General features: G+C 32.1%; 1 protein-coding gene across 1 annotated transcript in view; it reads left to right on the forward strand.

Annotated features, from left to right (window-relative positions):
* Positions 1–12219: 12219 nt before the first annotated feature.
* The window catches only part of Arpc1 (Actin-related protein 2/3 complex, subunit 1A), a 48853-nt gene continuing 36620 nt past the window's right edge, over positions 12220–24452 (forward strand). Inside the window, exon 1 of the mRNA XM_070308556.1 lies at positions 12220–12298. The gene's annotated coding sequence lies outside the window, so the exon portion shown is untranslated. The remainder of the gene's footprint in view (positions 12299–24452) is intronic.

The following is a 24452-nucleotide window of genomic DNA, read 5'->3' on the forward strand; positions in this document are numbered from 1 at the left end:
CAGTAAGATAATTAAATTTCAATCAGATATTTATCGCTTAGCGTCTGCTTAGCGTGCCAACGTACAGATGCGAAAAGACTTATGCGAATAAAATTGAATTCCTCGCAGTTAGAGATCCGACAGCCGCTTGATGGACGACCTCTCTCCGAATGGATTCTCCTAAATTACTTTGGTGACGTAATCGATTGCAAATATCAAACTGCAAATTCCCAATCATCTATTCAAATGAACTGTCTCGCCGTTCGTTTCTACGGCCAACTATATAAAAATCGGGGAAGTAAAAAAAAAATTTATTTCCGCAAATAATATCTCCGAATAAGATCTTTTTTATAGTTTCTCTAATGCACGCATAAATCTTTCTTTCTTTATTTTTTGTTTTTACGAAGTACGAATGCCCGAATCGTAGGTGCAATGCATCTTTGTATAATAAAAGCAAATTTTTGCTCATCAATTGGCTTTTGTTTGTGAATATTACAAATAATATTAAATAATTAGTATTAAATTGTAGATTCTATCCATAATTTTTATTTAAATTTACTATGTATGTGTGTGTGTGTGTATGTATGTAATGAAAACTCTGTAATCTCGTACATAACTATCGGTATGGAAAAGAGAGACCTAGCACGTTTACGAGCATTTTCATATTAAGGTTAATGCCTTAATATCTCAATAAGGAAGTACCTGCTGAGAAAAATACCTAATGAAAAAATGTTATGTTTAATGGAGCTAAAGAAATCCTAAAAGCTTCAGTGCCATTCAGAAGCATGCTATACAAGATGGACCAAGGTTACCGAACATTCTATTTCACTAGAGAGTCTTTGGTTGATTTAAAATAGTTTTTTTTTCCTCAAAAATATTAAACTATCTTTATATAATTTTCGATTAATTAATTGAAAATAAATGACTTTTTCCAAACTGAGTTTTAGGAAAGAGAATATATGAAAAAAATATATTCTTTACAATCTCTAATTTCAGATGTATACTTCGTTAAATAAAATTTTTATTTGAAATTTAATTGAAAAAAATATAAAGATAAAAAGACGTCTCTTGACATTTTTGCTAAAGAAAAATTGTTTACGAATTGGTCGCAGAAGGTGTGGTTAAAAAATCATCCAATAATGACCGTCCTGTAAAGCGTACGATATCGTGCTATGTACCGGCGTTTAACGGTGAAGGGGTTTTGTGATACGGAGAGTAAAAATAGCCCAGGAAATGAGTTTCTAATCGGGACCTTATATCGTGCGCTTACTTTGCGTGCCGCCTTTACGATAGTCTAATTTAAAAAAGGGGTGAAAAGTCGGAATTAAACAGAGGAATTTTCGAAACCCCCGTCGAGTCGAATCGGCGTATCTTTCGGTGCTTTAATCTCCGTGACGTTAACGATTATGATGAGTGTAACGAGCTAGATCGACAGAAAACCCGATTCACCTCGATTTCAATTTACGCCTTCCGATCTTCCTCTCTTGCTGCTCCAGCCCTATTCAGCCTTCTCTTTCCCGCGCCTCTCTTCCCTCATTTTCTGCGCTTTATATGCACCAGCAAGAACGCCTCTCCCCGACGATGGGATATTTCCCTGGTTCGATATCGTTTATAATACCGGTGGCTATTTTGAATATTATTCTATTAACGTGGCCTTATCTTGAAAGGAAAACCGGAAACTAATTAAAATCATTCTCGTTCCATACTCAGAGCTAATGTTTAATATACACGTCATTATATATGAGATGTTCTCGTTTTATCTTTAGCTTATATATAGATTTATAACAAGTCTTTGTTTATATATGAGACACAATAAAAGTTTGTTATTGAGCAAAAATATTTCAAAATATAGGGAAATCATACATTTTTCACATGACAGCGAGAAGCTAGATATCATCATATTTATGGTTATTTGCTGGTTACCAAAAACATTCATCTATTAAAAAAATAAAATATACAAAAATATACAAAATCTATATATTATAATTCTATCGATCTCTATCAATCTATAATTTTAAAAGATATAACATAAATCTATAATACTTAAAATCTATATAATCTAAAAATCTATAATCTATAATTATTTTTAGATATTCTACAATCTCTTATAAATTCTGTGATAAAACAACATATATTGTGCATTTATTATGCATTTATTGTGCATCGCGTAGTAATTACAATCGTCTAATTTAAAACAAACAAGAGATCATCGTAATTATGTTACTTACTGTCAAGTTTTTTTTTTATTAAAAAAAATAAAACATATTGTCTATGCAATTATAAATATGTATTAAGAGATAGATAAATCCGACAAATCGTGCAATGTGCATAAGTTCATCGATCACGGTTGCCAAGCAGAGTTGACATCGGCTTAAGTTTGGTGAAGTTTCGCCCACCTCCGTAGCATCATGATTTCTATTAATCACGTCAAGATTTATCGATAGATCGCAACGCAGGTATAACGGAAAGTTGTAACTGTTCGAAGCACGCAAAATCGTATTTACATTTGAGCCATTTATCTGACGGAATATTTTTAGAGACTTGAATCTTTTTTTTTAAAGGCAAAATTTTTATAGTAAATAAAAAATACGATACAAAAAAAGGATATATCAAATAAATTTGAAATATCCAAAATAGCAAGTTTAGAATTATATGAAAGATAGGGAAAGAGAGAAGCAGTAAAATCAGTATATTTAAAAAAAATAAAATACTACAAAATTTATCTAAATACGTATAATAAGATTATTTCTTGGGCAGTTTTGAATATTGGAAACTCATGTAGAAAGATTTTGCTTGTCTATCGATACGGATATTTCTCTCGTACGGTACGAGTACCGCACCGTATCATACGGTACTCATGGTTTATATGGTAACCTCGTAAGCGTAGAAACCTTGATCGTTTCGATGGGTTTATCTAACGGTTAAGATTGTGTGAAGTATTTTTACACTCCGCATTTTTCTACTGTTTCTTTTGTTGTGTAAAAAAAAATATATATATATATATGCGTGTGCGTCACTATCATGTCTTTCTATTTCTCTCTCATTATTATCATGCTATATTACATTATGCAGAGTGTACGAATAAAACAAATTATATAGAGATATATTGCATATAAAATATTTAAATTAATTTTCTGTTAACACAATGCATTTAAATTTTATGTATTTTACAATATTTTTTATAGGATTACATTCTTTTATTTTAAGCGCGCTGATATTTTACATCGTCTATTGTTCGTTCGTTTTTCAAAGCATTGAGTAATTACCAATAGAGTGATATAACGCAATTAATTACTTGATGAATTATGATTCGAGTAAAGGATTTAGGGATACATCATAAGAAAAATTGGAGATATAAAGTACCGGAATGCGCTACTCGTGGTAAATCCAAGATTTATATCTTCCGTCATTATCTTGTCCTTAGTTCACTAGAAAGTTGGAATTACATTTCAGATCTGTGTGTGTGTGTGTGGCAAATCCTTCTTTCTTTCTACTGAAAACTGACGAGATACAATACAAAGCTATTTATCCGGGGACGTCGCCAAGGATCTATACGCCATTTATTCCACAACTTTCGGAATAAGCAAAATTTCCGTCGACAAGCAAATCTGAGTATCTTCTTTCTCAATTTCTTTACGACAACTGGAAAGGGTTTATATGTAACAAGGGTTTTAAAATATCGGCATAAATATTGTATATAGATTCGAGTAAAATTTTGAAAAAAAAATTAGTTATTACAAAAGCATCGCCATATTCTATCTTCCATTGATATTTCTTAACACAAAATTGGACGTCGGTAGTTTTAATTAAATGAATAGAAACAGAGAATCCCCTGCGACAAAACGACTTTTAATGCACTTGCTAATGTGCGCGCGGTCTTCCACTCCAACTTGAAAGCTGTCGCAATTTCGCAAACTTAGTTACTCTTAACATGTTTTGCAATGAAAGTACGTGGCGTGCTTTCCGTACAGGCCCGCAGTTAGACCATCTTATTGCAATTTTAGGATACCAGGACAACACCTACCGACATTCACCGCGGCAAAGAAGCGGTCTTTCCCCACATCCCTAGCTTAAGCATTGGATAGATCCAGGATTACGATTGTTTTACGAATCCTCCACCGAGCTTTTCACCCATTCACCGGCACACCGAATAGAACACTACTATCGGATAGTTCTGCGTTTACATACATCGTTTACGAGCAGAATGTTGAAGATGCAGCTATCAGTTTTTCCACGCTTAAATGATTATATGGTATATATTTCAAGAAAATACATCTCCATAACTTTCGAAGTATTAATTTGAATTTTCCATTTCTTTTTAATATAATAATCACAGAAATCAATAATAAATACTGATTTTTTAAGTAATTTATAAAAACAAGTAATAAAGATATATATATTGTCGTATTTTTGTTTCAAATTTAAATTTTTATACTGACATTTAATCTCTAATATTGGCTAATACGCATGAGATTAAAACAAAAAACAATTTAAAATTCACCGACACGATGCGCAACGACGGAGTTAGAAGATATATAACGTTGATTTGTAAAATTTTTATCTAAATTATATAAAGAGCAATATTATGTCTAATTATAAATAATATTTAACATATGTAGAAAATAATTATTACATATAATTAAACTTTTTATTTGTTCTATTACATAAATGTTTAGTAAAAAAAAATACAAACAAATGTTTTAATAAAAAACATAATTCCCAAAAAATTTTTTTTACACGTAACCTTTTATTCTACCAATAAAAATTTAATTCTTATATGTATAATTTAAATAATTATAAGTTTTTATAAAAAAAGTATTAAGATATTTTATTAATACTTATGTAAAGATTATTCTAAACATACTATTAAAAATATCCGAAAAATTTTTCAAATAAAATTTCTAAAATACTTTGTATTTTGTAGCGCGTAAAATATTTCATGGCAACAATAAACGATCACTATGTTTGTATTCATCATTTCTCGCGGTGCTATTGTTGATACGCGATGGTAACCTTGTCAATCGCATGACAAGACTTGGATAGAAAGATAGTAGCTCAAGCCCGCCCCGTATATCGTCTCTCGCATTATCCTACGAGAAATATATTCATTCTTTACAGTTTTTGTACTTTTCAAAATAATCTTTTATTAAATGTTTGTACCATGTTTATTATATTATCATATTTAAAAAAAAAACAAATTCAGGATAATATAAATAAAGATAAATATAATATTTTATATAGCATAATATCTCTCTCTCTCTCTTATATCCACATTACCATAAAAACTTTTTTTTTATTTAAATATCTTTTTGAAGTAATCTGTTTAGATTGGAAAAAAAGGTAGAGTCGCAAATTGCGAATAGATAGTTGGAAAAGCAGAGTGAATGTGATTCTATTGCAAATTTCACTGAATTAATTTGCAAATTGTACAAACGCGATCCGCAATATTCGCAATCCGTGACATGATATTGGCGAAACGAAGGAAATCGAATCTCAAGTTTAAATTGTCAGCTTCGTAGTAGTAACTACGTCGCTTTTCATCGCCGAAACGGATGAATATAAAATTTCAGCACAACAATTCGATACAGTTTTATAGCGTTTTTATAGCCTAATTTGAAAGAAACCAATATATCGAATTTAAATATCATATTATCGTCGATTGATTAATAGAACAATTTTATTTGACCAATTAGTTTAGAATCTAAAGCAAAAGAATTTCGCCGAAATAGGAATAAGCGGCTATTCAATTATCTTTTCGCCTGCAATTTTATATAGAAGACAAGCGAGATTAGAGAAAATGTTATTAAAAATTGCTTCACGGATATTCAATCGCAAAACATTGAAGAGAATGTCACGTGAATAAATAAAGTATGAATAAAGAGGTTTCGCGCATATAGCTGAAATTTTGTATTTGTTATTTTCTTGACGAATTTTGCATATCGTGCGAGAAGCTGCGTAAAGTGATGCCTGGGATTTGCATGAGCTCCCTCATCTAATCATCAATTTTTTGAGAAGGATGATGGATAGAGGGTATAGTTTTTCTCATATCGATTAAAGGTTGCGCCCGATACATACACGTGGTAAACTCTTTCTCTCTTTCTCTCTCCCCTTTTCTCTAGCTATATGTCTAAAGGCATATTGTCTAAGGCATATGTACATCAAGATAAATAGTCGCGCGTCAACTTCATTCGTAAAGCCGTCGTTTCCCAATTTAACGCATTATTCTCCGAGCGCCGAATTATTTCTTCCCTTTTTGCGCCAGATTATAAATCGCTTCTCTTAATTCGCGACGAACACATTCAGCCTCTCTGACTCGGCATAAATAATATTACGAGCCCTCTTCCCTTCCCCCCTCTCCCGTCTTGAGCGACCCTTACGTATTTCCTTTTTTTTTTTTTTTTTTTTTTTTTTTTGACCTGCCACTGCCGCCCCTCGTAATTGCAACTGCTGTGGTCTGACAATACACATTTCCCGTTTTACGGAGATTTTAACGGGTCGGAACGCACTGCCCTTCCGCAGCAGGTAATATAAATCCGGTATTTTTCTAATTTTCCTGAGTCACGTTTTGAAGTAATCATTCGCAGCTGTCACCATCCTTCTTCCGCAACGCGCGCAATATATATATATATATATATATATATATATATATATATATATATATATAAATTCTGTCCTTCTCATAGAATTTCATGTTCAAAATTTCAATTATGCAAAGCGATACATATACAATATACACAATCAAGAAAAATATTTTTCTACATATGAATAAAAAAAATGTATGTAATTTTAATATAATTTCGTTTTTTCGTATCATTTATCACGATATAGAATAAAGCTTATATTCTATATTGCTCTTTCTTAAAACTTTATTAAACAGTTCGATTCAATTCGATTTAAGAGTACAATATAAACTACATTCATATCATTCTTGAATTATTAGTGTATATTTTATTTAATTTTTGAATATTGTGATATTCTAAGATCTTTTTTGGATAGAAATCTTTTGGAAACCGCGTTATTCCTCGAGCTTTTGTACGTTCAAATAACAGTTACTGACGCAAAGTTCTCGCGAAAATAAAATAACACTGTAGCTAAATTGGCACTGGCATCGAATCTTCGATTAGCAATTAGTTCCATCGCTGTCGTACACCGAAACCGAGTTAATAAAGTTTACGATATTATTTAATAGCGGAACATCGGTGGCTCCGTGCATGTCGCGACGGGGTAGTAAATCTACAAGCCAAGTACTAAAGTTTCCAGTCGTATGTTACGCGAAACATTCACGCCCCCATTAAATATTTCTTTGTTAGACTCAGGGGAAACTTTCTAGCAGAGAAATGAGAATATTTCATAACACTATTCGTCTCAGCTCGACACAATCGTAATTCCCTGACTTCATTTTAATTTCTGACATATCCGCTCATGCGTGACATGCCATTTCATTTATTTGAAAATTTACATACGCCTTGCCATTGCACAGACTTGAATTCCACGGAAATTTATGGTATCCTGGCAAAACGCGCGTATGGAGCAAAACTAGTACACGTAGTTACAGTTAAAAGCTTTGAAATTCTATTCAAGTTTCTCTTATGCATACTGGTCCTATATTCAGATGAGATGCAGCATTTATTTCATGATGTCAACCTATATTTACCTTAACTGTGAACTATAATAAGATGATAAAATTAAATTTTTAAATTATACTTTGCGCTACAAATAGGTAGAAACATCTCATTCTTTATTTAATGTCAAATGGATTATTTCCAAACGAAATTTTAATGTGAGATTGGATTACCAAACTATTCAATTATCAAACTATCAGAAATTAAAGAAATGTAAAAAATATGATAATTAAATTAATTTTTGGTTGAAAAAATGGTAAAAGATATGTATCTCTGCAATTTATATATATATATATATATATATATATATATATATATGTGTGTGTGTGTATATATGTATGTACAAATACATAATAAAAATCAAATCAATATCAAATTGAAAATGTAAAAATGTAACCAAAAGATAAATAAAAGAAGAAATTAATTCAATGTGGATTCAAAAGAAGTCTACAAAAATGACGAGTGAAGAGAGATTGAAAGGAAATGCGTTTGAGGCGAAATATTATTTTAAGAAGTCGGAAATATTATTTTAAAAAGCAGATATAAAAATATCTACACTACATAGACTGGTCAAAAAATCTAGAACATCAACATATACATATATATATATATATATATATATATAGCCGCTCGGACAAATCCGTTCTTTCATTGAAATATATCGTTTGTCATATTTTGTAAAAAGTCCGTCTGTACATTAAAATCTAACTGTTATACAAATCAGATTACGCCAAGTCACAGAGAATTTATGCATTCTATATATGTTCTCGTTCAAGAAATATGCATTTAACATAACTACCAGCAACTCTATTCTCTCTCCGACGTGATTTATCCTTTTAAGTGTACAAGTAGTAACGTTTATCATAATGCTATTACGTGTACGCGGGAAACGCATTCAAATGCATACGTTCTCGCAACAAGTTAACGTTGTTTTATAAATTAAACGAGTGTTATCTGAATGCAATTCAGATATCTTTTTATTTTTTAGAGCATGCATTAAATATGCATAATGCAAACAGTTGCTATAAATGGTAAATGTTACTTTAATACGGATGAACATTTCGATATATACACAACACATGTGAATAAGATGTTAACCATATAAATTGCGCGCGTGTCCTAAAAAGTGTACATATTTCATGCAGGGAAAATTTTTTATTTAATGTAGAATCAATTCTTTCTTTTTCATTGTTTGATATATAAATTTCATTTTGTCGAGATCGCGGGAAATATAAATTTATGGCATAAAACTCTTTTATTTCTCGATTACGTTATCTTTGTTTAAGAAAAATATCCTATTCTTTCAAGCAAATATAATATTTATATGACAACAAAATACGAAAAAAATTAATGATTACATTGCTTCAAGAACTCTTGAAACTCTCTAAATAGGATAGCTAACGGACGCGAGAAAAGTTGTTAAACGTTGCAGTTGTCGAGTGGAGGAGTGAAAAAAGACCACTTCTCTTCGTTGACTTGCACGTTTTTCTGTTGAAAGCGTTTTACGACCACCAACAATTACGTGATTGCGGATGCAATAGAAAGTTTTTCCGCGATCACTTTCGCGCGCTTCCAGCGCGCCGCGATGTTAAAATATAGTAGCTTGTTTAAAAATACCACAACGAAAATACTTTTGTTAAGGCAAACGTCGCTAATCTGTTGCACGGGCAATTCCATTAGCACGTCATTAGCGTGCTACCGTGACATAGTGAGTAAAGGTGCGTAGTAAACAGGATCAAAAACGTTTCCGTGCGAATGCGAGCCAAATTAATGTCATTAATGCCATTAGGTGAATATCGTATCATCACAGCCGTGTTTCGAGTATTTCATTCTGTGTAATTATCCCTTGATCTATATTACACCGCTTCCCATTAAATAATGCTCATAAACAAGCTGAGAGGCATTGCAGTGACTTCACTGCGCGATACGTATGTGCACGAGCTGGTCAAAATAATGTCTCCTTTTTTTCTGACTATTGTTTTTATTCGGAAATTTTTACGTTATGATAATAAAAACTGGATGTGTTTAAGCCGATTTCGCCGTTATTAATCCTTTGCAATATATTGCGATCCGGTCATTGGCTCTTAACAGTTATCGGGTTTATCAATTAAAAGGAATAAGCCATTCATAACAGGATCACATAAGCGACATGGACTGTACAAAATTTTACAACTTGAATATATAGGCATTTACTTTTATCGAAATATAAAATCATTATTTAAAGCGATGTTCTTTGTGTAAGGAAAATATCGAGTGATTAAAGTTTAAACCGATAAGATTTTTCATATTTTGTTTTTCGTGTTTGTTCAAATCGTACAAAAAAAAAATGCGCTACATCTCTTAAAACTATATATTTATATGAAATTAATATGTGCAATTCGCGACTAATACTATTAAAAACATTTATACATAAGTAAAAGTCTCATTAATCTATTCATTTAATTTATATAAAAGAAGTAGATATGTATTAATTGAGTATATACAAAGCAATAGTATTTTATAAATAATATACAATGTAATTAAAATGTTATTAAAATTTTCTCAATTACATACATTTTCTATTAATTATATAAATTAAAGAAATAATATAAAAAATAATAACGTAATTTTATAATGTAATATAATATAATTTTATTAATTTTTTTTATAAGCATATTAAATATATGTATATAAATGAAAATTTCGAAAGTATATTAAATTAGATATATACATTACACATATGAGAAAAATTATAAACTTATATCACATCATAAGATTTGACGATTAAAAAGTTTATTTTTCGTATTCAATGTTAATATTAATATTTAAAAATTTGCGAAATTTGGCGCAAGGCCAAAAATTTTCAAATATTTTGCATTATTAGAATATGACACATGTTGTCATTTATCATTTTCTCTCTGTCTAGAAATTCATACACGATGAGTTTTCTGCCTGCGTGTGAAGTAACGTGCACAAATCTCGTTTCAATTTCAATCGCTTCTCATCGGTAGAAAAAAAATTAAATTATGCTTGAATAACTTGCGCGGCGCGAATATCGGAGATTATTCTACCGAGTTCTATCGTATGATACGAAAATTAGAAAACCCGCAACGCGAACATGCCCCGGACATTATTGCGTATTCCATCCTGCACCGAATCTAATTGCAAATCGCTTGCGTGTAATGGCTCGAAAGCCAAAGCCGTACCGGTCTATCGATTATCATGGGTTTACAGTCACCATTAGACCCGATTACAGTGAGTTTGTCCTTAGTCTCATTGATAGGCGATATAATAGTTAATATAACGTCAATCGATAAAATAAATCGTAAAAACTTTGTAAAAAAAAAAAGCTAATTTTTCGAATATAGTGAAAAACCCAAGCAATATAGATAACCGATTTTTATACTTAACACATTTAATTTTTAATTATTTTATCTACAGATCTGCGCTACAATTCTAGCCATTAAACAAATTATTTTTTCTTCTGCTCTCTATTCATATAATATTCATTCGCGCAGCGCAATTCGATCAAGAAAAAAGATGTGAAACGCTTCGTATATTGTCGAATTTCTTTTCAAAATAAAATCCGTATATTGTCACAATGACAAATATCGAGAAATAAATTTATTATAATTATTATAATTAATGATTAATCAATTTTTGATAAACGACACGTAACTATGTCACGATGATACGTCTTTATGAAAACGCGTTTTTCTCTCGCGACTTGTTCATTTATTATTTTAAGTAAAAATCGAAATAACACAGCTAAATTATCGTTTTATTGCGAGCAATAATTATTTCTCTAACTTAGAATCAAATATTCGTCCAATGATTTATCGTTCGACTTTTCGAAAATCTAAACATAATTTAGATTGTGAAAAGACGCAGTAAAACACCAATCACAGAATCAAGTAATTAACATAATGAAAGACCCTGTAATACATTAATTGTTTAATAAATAATTAATCTATAATTTAAAATACATAATATTTCAAATATATACATTTTATAAAATACGCGTAAAATATTTCGGCAACTATAAAAATCAATTTTGTATTAAAAACTTTAATCTCAGGGATACTGGTTGCTAAAATCAAAAATCCAAATTGAAATCGGTAAATGACACTAAAGAACGACTCACCATAACCAGAGTAGAGTTTGACTCAAGCCGATGCGCAACGTCACCGTTACGTGTGTATTTGTCGGTGATTCACTTCGCACTGAGACGTCTTATGATAAATAAAAATATTTCGGCTACGAGAATTAACAACAACATGGTATTCGGCCTTGGCGGCGTATAGCGCGCTATTATTTTTGTTTACATGTCATGGCCTTGTCATTCAAGACACTCAAGTAGTAAGGTACGAGACGCGGTGTGAGACGCTCAGTCGAATTCCTTTTCTACACGTGGTCGCATCGGATACAATTCACAAATATAATTAGCTATAATTATTATTATCAATAATTATTATAATTAATAATTAATTAACTTTAATAGTAATACAATTTATTATTTCGAGTAAAAAAAGAATTCGGAAGTATCGCACATCCAAGTGCGGGAGTGTCGTTAAAAATATCGCACGTCCTGGTGTGGGAGTACTATTCAAAGTGTCGCGCGTGTGAGTCAACGGACCCTGAAGAGCTTGATAACCTGAGTGGAGGAGGTGGAGAAGGCAAGAGAAGCATCGGGCGCTGGCGGACCAACCCTTCTTGAGGTGAGTAATTTAATATTTTTATATCAGTTACATATTAATCGCGTACGAGTGAGACTTGAATTGTACGATTATAATCGCGTAGTTTAATTTGACCAACTTTATTTTAAGGTTTCAGAATGAATTAGCGTAAATTAGGCAAAAAATAACTTTTGGTAGTCTTTTAAAATATACGTTATAGCATATTAATAATAAATGTAAATTGAAACATATATTTAAGAAATTTCAATTAAGATTTTATTTAATTATTTTATTTAATAAAGAACTAATAATTTTATTAATTGTATGCAATAACTTATTCTCATAACTTATACTGATTTTATTCTCATTTTCTGTAATCCCTTCGTCTAGCTAATAAAAAAATATCAAAAAGTTTTGCTTTATGACCGATATAAATTCAAGTTATCGATCAATCGAGTCGTGTATAATGTAAATATTAAACATTGAATGCAAATGTAAATGTTAAATATATAATGTTAAATGCGTACACACGCACACACACATGTGTAAATGTTAAATATATATGTATAATGTATAAATGTTTAATCACACACAATTTTATTTTATTATAAATTTATTATAAATTTTCTTACAAATATCTAATAATATATATTATATAATATTATAAAAATATCAATCGATTCATACATCACATACTTTGATCGATGATTTGGCATTATACAATATTAGTTCCAACAAAATTATACGATGTATCTTTCTTTCTCTCTCGGTCATCAAATAATTGTAACATTTTACGATCATATTCGAAGATAAAATTACCCTCACACATACACTAGCGATAATAATTAGCCGGTAACGAAAGGAGTTTCTTTCATTGATTTCGTGATAGAGGTCCATGTTAATATCTCCGGATAGATGTAATCAGAATAAATGCGGTCAGGACAGATACGTAAAATACTGGCTCAAAAAAATAGTTTATTTAAACTACACACGATGATTAAATGATGGTCAGTAGATGTAAAAAATATACCTGAGGGAAAAATGAGTTGATTTTTTCACATCTACGTAGAATGGCGCGTAATGTGAATATAAAATAAACGGAAAGGGGGGCGTGAAATAAATTTAGAGTATATAAAATAAATGAAAAGAGAAAAATCGCTGTTGCGATGCATTCATAAATCGCGAATAATTTACACGATTGTAAAGGAGCATCGAATGTTTGTTTACGCATTTGTCGGCAATGATATTTAGCCGGCAATAGAGAGAAGTTTTTCTTTTTCTTCGATTTTTAATAAACATCAAAGCGGTTATATCTAGCCACACGAATACCAGGATCAACGGAAGGTATGCCCAATACTGCCCGAAGAATCGATACGTTTTTTTTTTACCTTTTTTAGAAAGATTTTTTTTAGATATTTTGTATCCTGACATTATAAGAGCGAGATTTCACTCTTTTCTCATAAACGTCACCCATCAACCCTGCCTGTCATTAATTTACTGGCAAATGACAGAGTAGTATGTATATGTATATAATAATATTTACTTGAACATATCAGTGATACTTATATGCTTTCTTGAACTGGAAATTGCTTTGAAATTTATACACTCTAACCATGGAAGCCGACAAAATTGAATTTGTCACACGCAAGAAAAAAAATTTTTGTGATTGTTCATGTTTATGATATCGTTTATTTATTTAAGGTAATTTTTTGTAATATTTTGTGCGGTACGCTCACTACTATTATCCTGTCGTTTCTTAATGAGTCATCGTCTAATTAGTCGGTCGCGTTATTAGTGGTGAATCGTGTCTGTGTAGCTCGTTTCCTCGTGCGAACCGTTTTGTCGAGCGAGGGAATTTCGCGATAGGCGTTATATCGCGAGTGCCTCGCGGGTTCTCGACGTGCTCGTGTCGAAACGACATGACTCTTGGCGAGTAAATTGTAGGTTTTCAGAGTTACTTGACCTGAAACAAGCAGCATTAGCAAACTAAGACTTCCTCGTTTCTAGCAAGAATAGTAGCAACCATGTTTCAAGCTGCGATGGTGCACCAGATAATATGTTGATTAATCGTATAAAAGGAACATTTCCTTGAAACAAACAACAATTCGTACTTGTAATTACAAATTGTAAATGTTGACTATATGTAAACAGAGAAGAGTGAAAGATAATAGCATTATACAATCAATATGTAATAGACAGAAATGCATCCCTCGGATCTTATTTATGTTATAAAATTTTTCAGATAAAATGACAAGAATTTACATATATATTAAAAAATTGGTATTTTACAACAATATAAATAATAAAAATAATAAGATATAGCTGTAAATGTATGCTATATCATTGTTTCGCGTTAGCTTCGGGTCAAAAAGAGATTTCTCTTTATCTCTTTCATAGGAATTAATAACAATTAAATTTATTTTAATTTTATATATAATTAGAGAGACATAAAAAAATCTTTCTGACGTAAAAATAAAATAAAACAATGAGCATTACCAATTACAGCTATTTCGTCGCCTTTGTCATTCGTATCGGTGTAACATTTCAATTTCTCGATTGCTTCCTTGTAAAACATTGTAGTATTTCATCTACTTTTCTCATGGGGTATTTTTCCGACGAAAGCCCATCGAAACCCGTCGAGTTTACATTAAACCACAAGAGTTCGATGGCAAAGTGACACGCTGATTGTAGAGAAGGGACTTATTGGCTAGACGATAGGCTATGAATTCTAATAGCGTTCTCTTCAAAGTCCTCGAAAATCCTAATTTATTATTCATACCAACAAGTTTGTAGACCAGCAATAGCGTGAGCAATTTATACGGTAAAATGATAAAGAAGACGAATAGATAAATAACAAGTAGATAGAAAAAAAAAATGGAAAAATCAATAATTATTTCGAGAAAAATAATATATAGTAGAAATTTTTAATAAAATGACAAGAATTTAATATCTCTATTATTGCTGTCTTCGCTACATCATTTAATGTTTATTTCCGACGACTCGTATTTATAGAAATAAAATTCTAGTGTAGGGAACTATTTTAAAAACGCCATGTATCTCTTTACGCGTCAATTTTGGCGAACTTCTTTTCATATAAATATTACTCGCGGCGTGTCGTGCTCGTAGCAACGGCAACAACAGTAGCGACGAGAAGACTTTTGGCAGCGTTCGCAAACTGAGAGGAATGGGTGGTTTATCGTTACTCTCGAGACAATCGATCGATAGTAGATGGGATACTGAGGGATACACAGAAGACGCCTCGGCGAGAGAACGGGATGAGGTATCAGAATGTATTCTCAAGATCCCCGTTTTGGATGAGAAACGTCGATCAGCCTTTGTTCACCTGTCTTCTATCTTTTCCGGATAAAACATTAAACGTGTTACAATTACAGCGCTAAAAAGTCTGACACGCGCGTTTGTTCAATTTTTTATTATCTTAATAATAATTAATTGTTTCTTGATTCACGACCATTGGCAGATTATTATATCCTATATTAGTATTCTTACATTTCGTGTTAACAGCAGCTTGGATCGATAAGGCGATCGCTTCATTAGAAAAAACCCGAAATTTCATTTCTCTTACGTTTTATGTCCTATGTTTCACGAAGGTCTTAGTTAAAAAGATGCGTTATTTGTGTACTAGACCGGCATATATCTTGCATTAAGAGTCAATAATTTATTTTTATAATTTATTAATTCAATTCACGATGGAATCAGATTTTGTTTCGAAAATACAATTTATGATACGTGTAATATGCGATAATTTATAATGCTCATTATTTTTCTGTCGTATATAATGTAGTACGATTCGACGAATCACGATTTTAATAAAAAGATAATCCGCATCAACGTCATACATGCGACGAACCGTAAATCTGACAGCGACCTGCATGCAAGTCCATAATAGAAATTTCGCTCAGAGCTTAAATAATGCAGCGACGCGCTCGCGTATACAAGAAAAACATTTTCCTTAATGTAGTCGGACGTTTGATTACACAAAGTGGAATAATCCCAATTTAATCCGAGACTTACCGCGGCTTTGGGCCTGGCTTCCGTTTCCCGTTTTAGCTTGGATTTCAATGAAGCGAGAGAACAGGTCGCCGCGCGCAGGACTAACAGAATTTTAGCTAAAGCAAATGCACTGAAATCTAACCCCGGTGTATAAGCAACTTGCGACCTCCACCATGACTATCGCCTCTTTGCACGAACGTCACGAGGCTAATCCAAGGCAGTAACGCGAACAATAGCCGCTATCATGTGCCTCGCACGTAACGAGTTATTTTGTTAATGCATCATATAATAAATTGATGAAGAGCGATGTTAATTAATGATGTTAATTATTACAAATATTCTATATATATATATATGCTATTAATATTGCATGATTAATTAAACGCATGCTTGTTATATGAGGCAACAAAACCGTTTTGGAATTATAAGGACAAATTATTAAAAAATGTGAAGAATAGTAACTAGAAGAATTAATCGAAAATTAAAATTATGAGAAAGAGAGGGAGATCAAGAGAAAGAGATACAAAATCTAATTTTTGTGAACATTTTTTTCATCGATTTTGAAAATAAAATTATAAATATACAAAAGTGAATGATCAAAGAGGATGAAAATAATAGAGAACGTAATTATAAAACAAATATAGCAATAAAATGTAACGTCTTGGAAATTTCATTGGACAACACTTCAACAGACTGATTCAGACACACTGAATAATTCGTTTATTTGATCCAGAATAAAAAAAGTTTCGACGTATCGCAAGATAAATTATTCTGCGAATCTCGACGCATCGCTTTCAAGTTGCAACTTGGTCGTGTGACCAAGCACAATAAAAGGAAGAACATGGCGATTTCCGATCGTGAAGATGGACTTACTTACCCGCAGGCGTTAATAATCTGCAAACCCGTAGAGTAGCCACTGCTAGCCAACCAACCAGCTCAGTCTTGTGGTGCATATCTTGTTGGAGTGGTCAGTGGATTGAAAAGGGATCAGAGTCACGTATCGCATCCTGAAACAGGATGCGATACAATATGTATATACGAATACATATATAGATACTGCGCGCAACGTGCAATTGATTTTTCAAAATCTAAAATTCGATCCAACGTCATTTTTCTCTCTCCAGCTTTTAAATATATTTAACATTAAATATTTTTAAGTAACTAACTTTCCATTACCTTGTAACCAACTTTTAAAGTTGTAACCATCTATTAAAGTTAATTAAAGAACGAAGCTTGATTATCTATCCGTAATTTAATTTTTGTGAAAAACTTCGTTTTCAATTGCAAGAGACATATAATTAAATCCTTAATATTTTTATTAAAGAAAACTCTAATTCGGTTTGTGTGCAAAGTATTCGTGGACGATAGAATTAAACTTATCTGAGATTGGTCAAATATTTTTTATACATACATTTTATACGCATACACATACAAACGGTTTACGGTGATTTGATGCGTATCAAAATTGGTTGCACGGATCTCGATTAGCGTTGAACCGGCTCGAGAGGAGATTAGCCAAACATATCTCATGAATTTGTATTCGACTACCGAAAGGCTTATATCAACACATTAGCTATTAAATTGAGCTGTTTCTTGTTCGATTTCGCTATCGAATCCATAATGTTGCGAACAATTAAACTGTTCAATAAATTGGACAATCATCTTTATTTTATTTCAATTCCAAAATTAATGAAACTAAGATAGCAAAATTTTAAAATTTTTATAATCAGAAAGATATAAAGAAAATAAATATATAAAAAAAGAGAACACACACATATATATACAATATATACATATGTATGTATACTAACAGAAACTTCAACAATTGAAACAACGCATAATCTCAAATTATGTTATAAAAAAAAAGATATCTCTCTTGTAAACAACATTTTCTTAATTACATTTTTTAATTTTCGACTTATTTTCCTTAATTATATATTTTTTTTACAAAATTAATTCGATTTTGCATTGTAATAATTCATTTATCTTTTATAATATTAGAAATTTTCTTCTAATTATGCTGTAATTTTATATTGTCGACGTTTCATTAAATTCGTAACTTTAGTTAATTTTAGCGTATAGGATGTTTCTCTTCTAAAAATAATATCGTTACCGTCGTATCGCATTTAACATTGTGACACGTTCGCTGTCAATTTATATTCTCACGGGAGAGGATAAATCGCTATTTCATATTCTCAATGAAATTTCGTGTGAAAGTTTGTTTAGATTAAAACTCTTCATTTATTTCGCGCCATATTATGCGGATATAAATGAGCCGTTATGATTCTACAGGCTCACAAAATGATGCAACATCGGAATTACGTAATTTGCAAAGCCAGAAAATGCTGGAAAACGACGTAAAGAATGTATAATGAAGTGTTCCTTTTAATTTTTCATTTTACAATTACGATATGTCGCATGGTCTTGGCAAATTAAATCGGTGTTATCACCGTTGGCATCGCGCGTTCACATAATCTGCGACAAGGGCCATGTAAAAAAAGTCTCGTTCGTCGGCTGCAATTAACGGAATGTGAGAATGTCCTCGTGAAAATTACGCGCGCGTGTGAAAGGTCGGCTTTATAGTCCGTTGTACGCGCCAAACGGGATCAACGTTATTCGCTTTTACCGTCGTTAATTAAATCACTCATCAGCGCGAGCATGGCATTTTGACCAAATAATTAGTCTTTATTATGTTATAAAGATATTATGTTATAAAGATATGACCTCGTCAAACCGCAAAGTAAATATCGTAACACGCATGCCTCGGAGCGGCACGTTAATTAGAGAAAATACATCAGAATTTTTTCTTTATACATTTTATCTATTTTTCTTTATTCATTTTTATTATTTACACGTGGTCGAAGCTCGACGACTGCTCATTCACGTGTCTCCATTGTCGTATAACTAATCAAATTTATCTTTTTACCTTAAGAAATACATCTTATGTATGTAACATGAATATATAAATATATTTATAAAAGTGAGTATAGATTATCCTTAACGAATTAGAGCACATACTATATTAATAAGTTACACACGCAACGAATAAGGTTACAATTATCGAACAAAAATTTCGTTTAACAAAGTAATTAAAATTAACGAGAAGTCGAGCTTGCAATTTGAAGCTTCAACGATATCAAATTGCAAGCATAATTACAAGAAAATACATTTGCAGTATCATAAAACTCTCGTTTACTTTCAGCGCTTTAAAAATCAATGTTCGATTATTGTTCACATGAATCAATAAAATATTCTTTTTATAGACGTTGTTAATCACTAATGCTGTTACATTAAAAATCGTGTACACTGAAAAAGAGAATACGTATATATAAAAATTCTGCAATTTTTTTTTGCAAAGTGAATGCGTCATGAATCTAGCAAATTACTTTTCATCTAGAAATTTTTTAATTATCTAAAATTTAATTTTAATTATCTAAAAATTTTAATTATCTAAAAATCATTCATACATTGATCATACGTAAATTAATTAATATTTCAAATCAGTCAAAGGACTCATAGTAAAAAAAGGCTCAATAAAAAGAGGCTGAATAGAATAATTCTAAGATGTCCATTATATACAGAATATTACGGACTACGTGTCAGCTTTTCCGCTTGACGCAGATTCTTAAATATCCTCGCAGAAAGAAACTTTAATTTCCGGTTTCCTCGAATTTACCGTTAACAAAAATATGTATTTCATATATAGCGTATACATAGTTGGATAGCGATATCTGCTGCATTATCGATGATCGTGAAATGTCGGGAGTATATTCGCTTTGCATTTTACGGCCTACATTGAGAGTGTCGTGAGTTGAAACCTCTTTCCGTCAGCAAGGACGTAAACGCCAGGATTGTCCGACTGAACGTAAACCACATGGAATTTTCCAGTAACCGCGCTTCGATCGTGGTATAACCAAATAACAAAGAGTGATGCTATCGCGTAAAAAGAAATTCTCTCGTTAAAACCTTTGAAACTCAGAGGTTTCATTTCAGAGAAGCGTTATTCGGGCTTATGGGTGTGAACAGGGAATGCTAGCGCTACACGAATAAAGTTTAAATAAACAGAAAAAAAATCTATTTTTGACTGCAGTAAGAATTTTTTGGCTCGCGATACACCTTTCAGCTCTTTTAAATGTTTTCTTCTTCGTAGCCGAAAAATATAAAGAAATTAAATTTTTACACTATATAAATTTATATCGGTAAAGAAGTTAATTGACACACAATGATGAAATCAGCCATTATTTTGCTATATCCAAATCTGTAGATCCTATAAAAATATACAATGTTTATAGAGTTACACATTTCGATTCCCCTCGACACGTCAGACGATTGAGATTGTGGTGAGTTGAGTTTAAAATAGATAGCTACGCGACAAAGAGGAAAGACACGGAACTTCATCGTTATCGTTGTCGCCGCTGTGAGAAGGAGGTTTCTCGATAAAATAATAAGGAAATGACTTAATTCAATTTTCCGACGCGTGAGAGAGAGAGAGAGATATCTACTCGGCTGACATCACTAGACTAGTGAAACTTAGCAACGTGGAGTATCCATATATTACGCGATGAAAACGTGCGCCGCATACCCGATACTGACGATGAGAGACGGGAATAGACAGAGATGCCCCAGATGAGGCAGTAAAAAAAGAAAAGAAATAACATCTTTCCTTCTCGTTTCCAGAAATGAAACTTTACAACTCCACGGGGAAATGTGTGTGTGTGTGTGTGTGTGTGTTTGTGTGTGTGTGTGTGGTCTTTGCCCCAACGCAGCACACGAATGCACTTTGTATCGGCGATATGTTTCCGAACTCTCCTTCCCTCTGTTTTTTCCCCGGGTAGTTTCGCGTCAAAGCGGAAAAGGAAAGGCTCAGTGGAAACAGCGCCAAATATCAAAAGACTAGGGAAAAAATAAAATATACCAACGGATATTATAGTACCGCTGTACGCTCAGCTTCTAAAAATACGAACGCTTTATTTTTCTTCCTAAAAAGAGGTAACAGTATCAATCGGCCATCAAATAGCTAACGCGATCCATCAATATCTAACGTATCAATTACTATTCAAAGTATCGGTATAAAAATAGTACTAATCGATCTTCGTTTTACATGACATATCATACAACGTTTTTCCCTTGTGGAATGATTGATAGATATCTTATTCATATTAATATATGAATACATATCCCTTTCATACATCTAGTATTATACAGAGAATAAATATGTCAGTTTACAATTTTAGTTGCGATGACAAAAATACTCTTTTTGTTGTCAAGCTAAATAAATCGATTAGCAAAATCCATTATAGATAATCGTATATCGAAATGAAAAATCATATAGATAATGATAATAATATTTACCATCTTTCTTATTTCGATAAAATATATATTTAATAATAATATCAATCTTCTACAAATCGGATATGTAGCATTTCTTCGTCGTTAATCGTATCATTATTAGGCATTAATAACGATCAACTTTGTCCGATAACGATCTTTAACAATACTTTTAACAATATTTTTATTTTAATGACAAGCTGACATCGCTATCACATGTTTATTTGAATTGTATTTTGCTCATATTTCATTGTTTTCTACTGACAATGAGTTTAAAAATAAAAATATCAAGACACGATGGAATTCACACGACGGCAAAAATACATAGAATGCAATGCAATTTTGTCGAGAATTCTTGTGACGCAAGTGGACGAGAAGTTTCCCCAAGAGTGCTCGCATAGTTTTCGGTTAAAGTTGTCGCGTCCCACCTCAAACATAAAAGAACATAAATATTTCACTTTAGGTAAAGTCGGTATTTTTCTCACGGCGGAGAAAATTACTCTTAACATCGCCATTACGAGAATCAGAAAAAAGTTTCAACAGTTACGTTAATAGATTCATTACCTATATGTTTCCTTATTCGCGCTCGTGCGGTTTTTTATAAAATAATTCTATTTTTTCAGTTTCTTTTTTATTTATTCGTGCTACATTCATTTTCAGTTTCTTTTTTCTTTATTCATGTTACATTAATTTTCAGTTTTTTTTTTTTATTCATATTACATTGATTTTGTTCATTTCGCGCTTGTATACTCTTTCGTCTTTTAATTATTTAATTTATTGACACTCTCTGGTGCACGTGTAATTTTCCTGTCATTTGCTACCTCAATCAATATATTATTTTCAATTTGAAAAGCTCGCTTAAAATCAAGGTCCACACAATACATCTTTTCTCTTCTTATAGTTTCTTGTATCTATAGTTTATTGAAGTTAAAGAAAGTTCGTTGTTATTCAATTCAATTTCAAAAACTCTACCCCTGCCGCTTTTTATCTATATATTTGAAAGATCTAATTATAAAGAGGAATAAGAGTAATGAATTCTGAATAAATTAAATATATGAACATATATTAAATAAATAAACAGACCATATATTGAATGAATAAATAAATTTAATTATTATTTCTTTCAAAAATTTTATTTTGTAATTTGCAAAAGAATTTTCATACTATATTTCGCAATTAATTATTGAAAAACATAAGGTACAACGAAGTCTTTAACGCGTGCAAGTTCACTCAAACAACATCTCCAGTCGGATTAGGTAACATTTCTCCTCGGACGAATCGAGACTCTAAAGAGAATAGAGGCAAGTTATGAATCCCTGATCCGGCTTATGCACATACATTCGGTCATGTAAGAGTAGGACCGTCTGTAATTTCGCGCATATTCGCGTGCGTGCCATTCAACATAGAGACATAGCTTCTATAGCTCACCATGTTACACAGCAGTCGGATTAAGCCTTACTATATGTTTCAATATTTCATATACTAAACTGCACGTAGTGATGACAGTGCATGTACAGCATGTATGGCAGTCTAAGCAAAATAAAATTTGTAGGTTTTTTTTTTTAAATAAAAAATACTCTATAAATTTTATGCTATTGGATTAAATTTTTATGATTGTCGTTGCGTATGCTTAGTTTATATTAGAATCTATGATGTCGCTTTCTCATCATTCATAGTTTACACTCGCTGCATTGTAGATATGACTACCTCGTCATATTTCAACATTTCACTTAAGTTAAAGAGCTTAGCGTTTTAGCGCATACATATTATAGGAGTTCGCGTGAGCAAAATGTAGGAGTTAACACACCCATCGTGTATTATATAGAGCGGCGGAGAATCTGAATCAAACGTGGTTTCAGCAACAAAAATCGACCTAGTGAAATTATCGGTCTCTACTAACGGCTAAAGAGTTGGAACATCGAAAGCACGTTGCTTGATTAGAACGACCTCGTCGGCTGTTCGTCAAAACGGTCTGATTGCCGCTACAAGCTAGGGATTAGGAGCGCTACCGTATTTCCCGTTCTCAATAGCGGTACACAAATACGTAGAGGCACTTAAATCGCGAATAGAGTCCAGTAAAATCAACATTAAACATTATTTTTTAATCGCAAAGACTTCAATTGCCTAAAATGTCATGTTTATAAATAATTTTACAAGAACTAAATTTTCTAACAAAAAAAAGAAAAAAAAATTAGGAAAGAAGCATATCGTGTAATATGTGGCATTAAATTGTTTAGTATCAATTTTAATTTTAATTTAGGTTTAAATCTAATCGTAAACTTCATGCAAAACTTGAATTTTAATTTCGATTTAAACATGATAATTTTTATTTCAATCTCATTTTCAATTTAAATTGAAATTTTAAATTTAAATTTAATTTTAATAATAAATTAAGGCAGACCGAATATATTGACCAGGCCGTGATTTGAGTGTCTCTAGCTTTGCAACTCGATGCACCGGCTACCTTGCGTTTCACCACGTTGGTTGCCTTGGTCGATCGTCGCCTCTCGGCCGCCTCACCGCGCCTCACACTCGCCTTCCTTCCTTCCTTCCTTTCCGGATAGAACCGCTACTCTACGCCGCGTAATTGGCTGGAATATCTAATGGATTCGGTTAACCCCTTCACGAAGGGCTTGGCGGTTGCACGACGGCGCCGGGATTGAGCAGATAAAGTCCGAGTCTCGTTCGTTCGCCCCGCGCGTGATACGGCAATCGCGATAACTTGGTGGCGCGCACTATAGAGATTAGGCCGAAGGAATTCAACGATAAATTTAGATTTAGTTTTAGTAGATAAACACATATGGAGAGAGTGAAAACTAAAGTTCTCTCAACATTTGTGACGAAGGATGCTAAACAA

This window comes from Polyergus mexicanus, unplaced genomic scaffold (assembly GCF_030449975.1).
Source record: "Polyergus mexicanus isolate NDT 795.1 unplaced genomic scaffold, iyPolMexi1.0 SCAF_16, whole genome shotgun sequence".
In the NCBI taxonomy this organism is placed as follows: domain Eukaryota; kingdom Metazoa; phylum Arthropoda; class Insecta; order Hymenoptera; family Formicidae; genus Polyergus; species Polyergus mexicanus.